The 7496-nt window shown below is 43.7% G+C and overlaps 1 long non-coding RNA gene across 1 annotated transcript; it reads right to left on the reverse strand.

Moving 5' to 3' along the window:
* Window positions 1-4672: 4672 nt before the first annotated feature.
* On the reverse strand, window positions 4673-5313 carry LOC135225526 (uncharacterized). Its single transcript, XR_010317029.1, has 2 exons — window positions 5102-5313; window positions 4673-4820 (listed from the first exon to the last, which is right to left on the reverse strand). It is a non-coding gene; the product is annotated as an uncharacterized LOC135225526 (long non-coding RNA).
* Between the last annotated feature and the right edge of the window lie 2183 nt (window positions 5314-7496).

A 7496-nucleotide genomic window follows, 5' to 3' on the forward strand; every position in this document is an offset into this window, starting at 1 on the left:
GCTAGGGGTTAGAGGGTTAGTGCTACTGGCAGAGATCAGGCTGGCTACCTTCTCTGGGTAGGTGCCAGGATCATTCTGCAAATGAATGCGACACTGTACCTCGGGCACAGGTGTCAAGGAGAGCATGTGGCTCTTTTGTTAATATGTTAATGATTGGTTACGTCCCTTCTTCTTCTTCTTCTTCTTATTCCTCCAGGACCTGGCTATACCAGTCCTAGGAGTAGACGGAGGCACAGACTCTGGGGAAAGGCCAGAAATGCCGGCAGGAGCAGAGGCAGTGGTAGCCTGAGGGATTTCAGGAGAACACCCTACTTCGGTATCTGCAGCAACCGTCGTAGAGGTGGAACCTACTGCAGGGGAGGCCCTCACTTCGGCTGCTGCGACAGCCGTCGTAAGGGGAAAACTCCAGCCTGACTCCTGGTCGGGCAGTTCCTGGTTTTCCAGAGGAGGTACAAAGGTAAGGTCTGCCGGAGGTTCATCCTCGGGCGACAGAGGTAAGGATGAAGAAGAAGGAACTAGTGATTGGCCATGGGCTGTGGTAAGCTCCATGCCTGTTGGAGGATCTCCTGTAGGAGGATCCTTGATAAGGTTAGGCTCCGGCGCTAGCTCGGGGCCAGGCGCAGAGGTCAAGTTCGGTGGTGGCTCTACGTCCAGGCTGGATGGAGCTTGGCACTGCTCAGTGCTGCCAAGTGGTACTGGCAGAGAGTTGAGGTCGACTGGACCTGTGGCGGGTACCGGAGGTGCAATACCTCTCAGTGTGCCCTTGGTTATGGGAGACAGAGGGTCCTGTCTCTTTTGGAAGGCTAAGCCTTGTGGGACTTGGACAGTGTCCGCTGCACATAACTTGCTAGGGCACCTAGGCCAATTTGTGGAGTGCCCTATTACGTTACAGGTCTTGCAACGGAACTGTGAATGGTCAATCTCCCTCCTTGGTAACGGGGGAGACTGTTGGTGGATGTACTTCCTAGAGGAAGTAGAATTTCGGTGACTCCTTGCTTTGGAGTGAATTGACATGGGGTTAGGACCCCTAGGCTTTTTGAATTGTGAGGGAGACTTCATGTCTTGCCCTAGGAGGAGGTCGTAACCTCCTGGGATGTAGCTTGCAACTGCAAGAGTACATTCTTTGGAGAAGTGAGGTCTGGTGACCCTCAATTGGACGGTCGGAAGGATCAGTTTAATGTGATTGATACCTTCAATGGTGATCAATCGACGTCTATCAACGTTAGCCCCTCGGGGAATTCTGTCTTCCCGTATCAGGGAGACTTGAGCGCCAGAGTCGTCGTAGGCTCTGACGTGGCTTGGCTGATAATGACTTTGGAGGGGTGCGACGGTTATAGGGCCTTTAGCTGGGGGTCCTAGAGAAGAAGGATTAGTAATGGCCATTGCGACGGCAGGAATATTGTGGTTCGCGCACCCTCCGTAGTTGGCAGACATGTGACCCTTGCGGCCACAGTCTCGGCAGAACTTGTTCCAGAACCTCTTCCGTGGCACTGGATGATAAGGCCGAGATGGCCCCACAGGTTGCGAATCTGCGGAGTCACCAAGGCTGGCAGTGTGCTCTGGCACAGGTGAAGAGTCCTCTCTGGCAGTGATGTGACATGGGAAGGTTAAGGGAACCTCCGTTGAATCACCCTCGGAAGCAATTTCGGGGTGAACTGGTGGGCTTACCTCTTCCAAAAGGGAGGAGGTAGGCGGTAAAAAGGTAAAAGGCTGGCAGGATGCAGCAGGAATTTCTATCTCCGGCACTGGATCAGGACCAGGCTCACAAATAGAAAGGATATCAGGCTGACCAGAGACGGCGGGACTAAGGGAGACAGTGGGTGCAGGGCTGGAAGCTGGCAGAGTGGCTTGAGCTAGGATACTCTCCTTACGGGCCTTCTCCCGCTTGATGTCGAGTTCCTTCTCCTTGAGAGCGAGCTCATGCTTTCGCTCCTCTTCCCTTGCCTTCCTTTCTGCTTCTCTTTCTTTTCTCTCTGCTTCTCCGGCTTTTCTCTGGTTTTCCCTTTCTTCCTTTTCTTGCAGGCGCGCGGCAGCCTGCTGCGCCTTTATCCACTGGTCTAGTGCTGGTCCAGTGTAACCAGCCTCCTTGCCCAGAGTTATGAGGACTCGGAGCCTCTCGAGCTCTACGGCAAAGAAGTCGCGGGAAGCAGGGGAAGACATTTCCCTTAGGCTGCAGTAGAGGCTCTGATGAAAAATGAAAATAATGGCCAGGAAGGGTACGGAATGGAATAGGAGTGCCTACTGTGGAAAGTGGCACTCACTTGGAAAGGTGTTCTGCGACGTGGTAGAGAAAAAGTCTGAGAAGACTGGGTGCTCTGTGGCACTTGGGAAGTGTCCCGTAAGTTGGTGGCATTCTGGATTGGCACCTTCTAAAGAGGTGAAAAATCAAATGGAGTGTACGGCGTACGTCACACTTAAGGGCGTTCCTAAGTTGGGAGACGCTGGAATGGGCTACCTGTAGGTCCAATACAGGTGCACGGCACTTTCGGAGGCGTTCCTTGGTGGAGTGATCCAAAATGGTGGATACTCTAATGAATGGGCGTTCCGTAGGACGGACACGCAGGTATAATGGCTACCTGTACGGCCTGTACAGGTGCAATGGCACTTATGAGGAGGCGTTCCTTTGAGCACTGGTATCATGCTGGTGTGTCCCGGACACTACACGCAGTATACTCAAGTATACCGAAGTGAAATGGCACTCTGTTCGGGGCAGAGTGTAATGGTGGAGGAGAGAAAGTAAAAGGTGGGAGTACTTCAGCGGCCAGTCGGTGAACAGTGTCAAGAATTAGTGGCACTGTAAAATGATAAGACCTGACGTGCACTGGTGGTGGCCGTCCTAAACTGGGTAACGACTTCCCTGTCTGGAAGTAATGAATTGGCGTGGCACACTGTGCGAATTGTGCTTGCGGTATACGCAAGTCTTTTGTGATAAAGAAAATGAAAAGACCACTCGGGCAACGACAGGTAATGGAAATTTTAGAAATGCTCAGTCACTCGCTGAAGTACTCGATAAATGAAACAAATAAATGTTTGCAAACTGCACTGGACACATGCGCGTACGTATCACGCTGTGTAAATGAAAGACACAAGAGACTAAAATAAGGTTAATTCGGCATGCTATAATTAATGGTAAGATGTAGTACTCTTGGCTTCGTGAATACTGGGTTCTGGTTCTCTCTCTCTCTCTCTCTCTCTCTCTCTCTCGGAGAGGGTGAAAAATGATATGTGAATGAACTCCCTTATATTGAATTGAACTACTAACGTTAGTTTAATATGACGCAACTTGCGTTAAATGATTTACTTACGTTAACGTGGAATGAAAGAATTGCTTTGGATAACGTTTTATGAAAAATGATAACGCGCTCGTGGTGAACGATTTTTACGTTACTATTAGCGGCTCGCGCTTATGAAATGATTTGCGTTTCAATATGAATTTTACAAAGACGCGTTTTACGTTAACAATTCTTGCAAGTGACTCTACTTTTAAGATTTACGTTAACTTTACGTAAGGACAAGTGAAAAATTACGGTAAGGATTTGAAAACGATGTTAGCAAACAATTGTAAATGAGGTTACGTTAAGTGAAATGAAATTTTCGCTCAGCGCGCGAGTGAGCGATGCGAGGTGAAACACGTGAGGCGAGAAGAGCGGGTTAGCACCACGGTGTGCTAGCAGTGATGGCGAATCAGCTGATTCTCTGTAAATGCGAAGGCAATTTACAACACAAAATACTACTTTCTTATTCAAGGCGAATTACGTTAATTTCTCTGGCAGAACGATAGATACTAGTACAGACATTGATATTATTTACGTTAAAACTTCGTGACTTACGTTACTTTGCTTAAATTGTTTAGATACTGTTGAAAGAGAAAACAAACATGGCTGCCGCTGTGAATGAGACGAAGGCTGGTTGAGACCGCGCAGGCGCGAGAGAGCGCGAAGCTGAATTAGCTGAGAGGTAAGCGGTTACCAACACTTGGAATGAAAACTAAGTTAAAAATGAATACCCTAACATATCACAGACAAAAGAATTGTACACTTCTTTTGCCGTAACTATTAGTAAAACACTCCTAACTAGCTAGGCTTTCAAACACAGCAATAAACCCTGGCAAAGCACTTCCTAGTTTGATCTGGTCCTTTCTGGCATCTATTCTACACACGTGCTCTGTCTCGTCCGACGAGGACAGCACAAAGTAACAGAGAATTCGCGGGGCAAATTGTTTGCTCGCCGCTAAAATAAAGCTCTGGCGCATTCGCCGTTACAATAATAAGATTTCTACCTACGCATTTGTTTAACACACTTCTACAATAAAAATACTTAAACGTACCTTAAGCTAACATTGGTTTTATAGAATAGTCATATTAAATGAATGGAATACCTACCGTGAGTCAGTGTGTCTTCTTTCCCTGCAAGTGTGCTTGATTTACTTTTTGTAAAATAATTTACAGTTTACGTTTTACAACGGATAACGCGATTTACAAGCTTTTTTAAGCAAGCCCGGATTCGATCCTCGGCGAGGTCGACAATGTTACGTATATAGGGCCTTGAGAAGAAGCTAGATACGTAAACAGAAATGATTGAGGGATTTCAAGAGGGAATTGCTTTAACTTACCGTAAACTGATAGTTATTAATGAATACTTTAGAGGGAAGGTCGCCAGAAAACTCAGCTCGTTACTTAACAACTATTTATTTACTAAAAGGCCCGTGCTGGGCTGGAGAAAAGGTAAATGATGGCTCCGTTGAGCCGTTATAGCTGGTTTTCATACACTTGGGTAATGCAACACTTGCGGGCAGAGACATGACACGTGGCTCAGGGAATCTGGAAAAAGAATCCCAGATTAAACGAGATAAAAGGAAAAATGACTTCTTGCTTTGATTAAGGCTGATTAATTCTCTAGCATTGGGGAAGGTAAACTCGAATGGTTCACTGAGGTATACACGAAAGCTTGGTCTTTAACAAGTCACAAAGGGGAGCACGTGGCCCGATGAGGACAAAGGGCTTTGATGTAGAAGGGGTAAAAATGAGAATTGAAAATGAATTTAGCAAGAGTCGTATGGTAGTAAAAGGTGCTGGGTTGAAGTTTACACTTTCAGACGTACCTTTATGCAATATTCTGTGTATCCTTGTAGAAGAATGCGGTCCGACCTCTGTTCAGGTCTGGGGTTCGTGTCCACCAGTGCGTCGTGGGTAGGCCTAATTTTGGGAGGCTGGCAATTTGACCTCTGTCCGAGATCACGTCTCGCAGCCGACTGAGAGCGATACTGGTTGGTTTCGAATCACGGGGCTTCCAAAAACCGCCTCGAGCATTGCCTGAAAGGTGGTAAACACAACGCCAGCAAATTGGGAAGGAAAATAGGTCTTATTGTAGAAGTCCCTAAAATCCATCTCGAAGCCTAGCTACTCTTGTGACTTGCCTCTCTTACCCTAAGCTTCCGTCAGACCGGAAATATCATTCCTACGACATACCCACTCTCCCAACAACAGTAGCTTCAGGAGACGGCATGGCTGCTACTTTTATAATTAAATATAACTAAAACTCTGCTGGGAAGGCGAGGCGTTCTATAGACGTAGCAATATATATATATAATATATATATATATATATATATATATATATATATATATACAATAAATATATATACACTATATACACATACAGTAAGAGAGAGAGAGAGAGAGAGAGAGAGAGAGATAGAGAACTTAACTATCGATACCTAGGAACCCCTGTTTATTTGTTTATAACATTTTTAAACAACTTCAAAGAGACTCATTCATTTCAGATTCAGTTAATGAAGCCAAGTTCTCTCTGACGCTCAGCAAACAAAGCAAAACGTGATATCATTCAAAGAAAATGCGCTGAAAAGTCGTTGAAAAATTTATTTTAATTATTCCTCTCTAAACATTAGTTAAAAACACCAACAGTTCTTAATGATCAAGTGAATATTTTAGAAGTCGAGAGTTAAAAATCGCATTCTATTCCTTGTAACTAAATTCTCCCGTTGGCATACAGTACCGTGTAAACAAACCACCATTTGTGGAGCATTTCTCTTGGTATCTTTTTATGCAAGATGTTGGAATTTCACATTTCATTAAAGATGCTCTCGCAGATCAAAGCATTCGCAAGGAGCAGCACCCCTTGCGCTTCTGGATTTATTGATTATCTCAACCCTTGCTTCCTTAAAGTCTTCCATAATGACCCATTTGTCCCAAATACTTTTAAGAGCTCTTGCTACATTGTATTTCACCTGTTCTGTAATCCCTTTCTATCATACTATCAGCACCTATTACATTGTTTCCATTCTACCACCATCCAGACAAATATTGAATTTTCCATGTTCCTGACTTCCATTTAGCTCACTCTTGATAATATACACTTCCAACTCCCTCCACTTACAATCACTTGCAACTCCATCCACTTACAATCACTTGCAACTCCCTCCACTTACAATCACTTGCAATTCCCTCCACTTACAAATACAACCCTGCATACAGGGTCAGTAGATATAAATCTAGGGACTGAGAGAGCGAATAGAGAGCGCAACTCGACATCAATAGCTCAGGGAATAGAGGCTGAAAATCATCCTAAAAGCCCAGGTAATTTTTCTCCCCGTTTTCTTTACAAATGGATTGTTCAAAATGCTTCCATTTTATGATCGTTTAGGACTTTTTGCCAATGAACCACTTTGATACAAAGCCCCATTTTGAATATGCCAAATCAAACTATATATTTTATTACACTTTCATATGGATATATGAATACTAAAATGCTTTAACAGAACAAAGTTCAGTATAAATTTCAATATGTCGAATAACATGGGAAGTGATGCAACTATACGTCTATATGTATATATATATATATATATATATATATATATATATATATATATATATATATATATGTGTGTGTGTGTGTGTGTGTGTGTGTGTGTGTGTGTGTGTGTATGTATGTATATATAACAAGGCCAAGTTTGTCCTTGTCTGAATAATAATAATAATAATAATAAAAGAAAACAGCAATCGGCATCTCTGATACTCTTCTCAAGACCATCAAATCTGCTGCTACACCAAACATCAAGATACAAAAATATAATCCTTATTTCCCCAAAACGTAACATGATAAAAAATGAAATGAACTGAAAACCCAACGAAAAAGAGCGTAATCAATTCTAGCAAAGAAAAGTCATTTCAAATGACCACACCAGTTCCCACATTAAGCCACAATAGTTCACATAGAAATCACTATTTTCCATAAACTCAGAAATGTAAACATGTCAGTAAATAAAAGTCAGAATTCCCATTTTGCGACACTGAATCCACCTAGGGGAAAGGAAACCATATAACATTCAGAAATCAAAAATAAAAATGGATGAGCATAAAATAATGGTAATAAAAATAAAAAATGTTTCTGCATACATGGGAGAAAATCTCATTAGAAATGCAATGTTTTTCACTGCACTTCGGCTTCTCGAGGCACCTCTGAAATCTTTAATGTTCA

The sequence above is a fragment of the Macrobrachium nipponense genome, chromosome 13 (genome assembly GCF_015104395.2).
Source record: "Macrobrachium nipponense isolate FS-2020 chromosome 13, ASM1510439v2, whole genome shotgun sequence".
Classification (NCBI taxonomy): Eukaryota; Metazoa; Arthropoda; class Malacostraca; order Decapoda; family Palaemonidae; genus Macrobrachium; species Macrobrachium nipponense.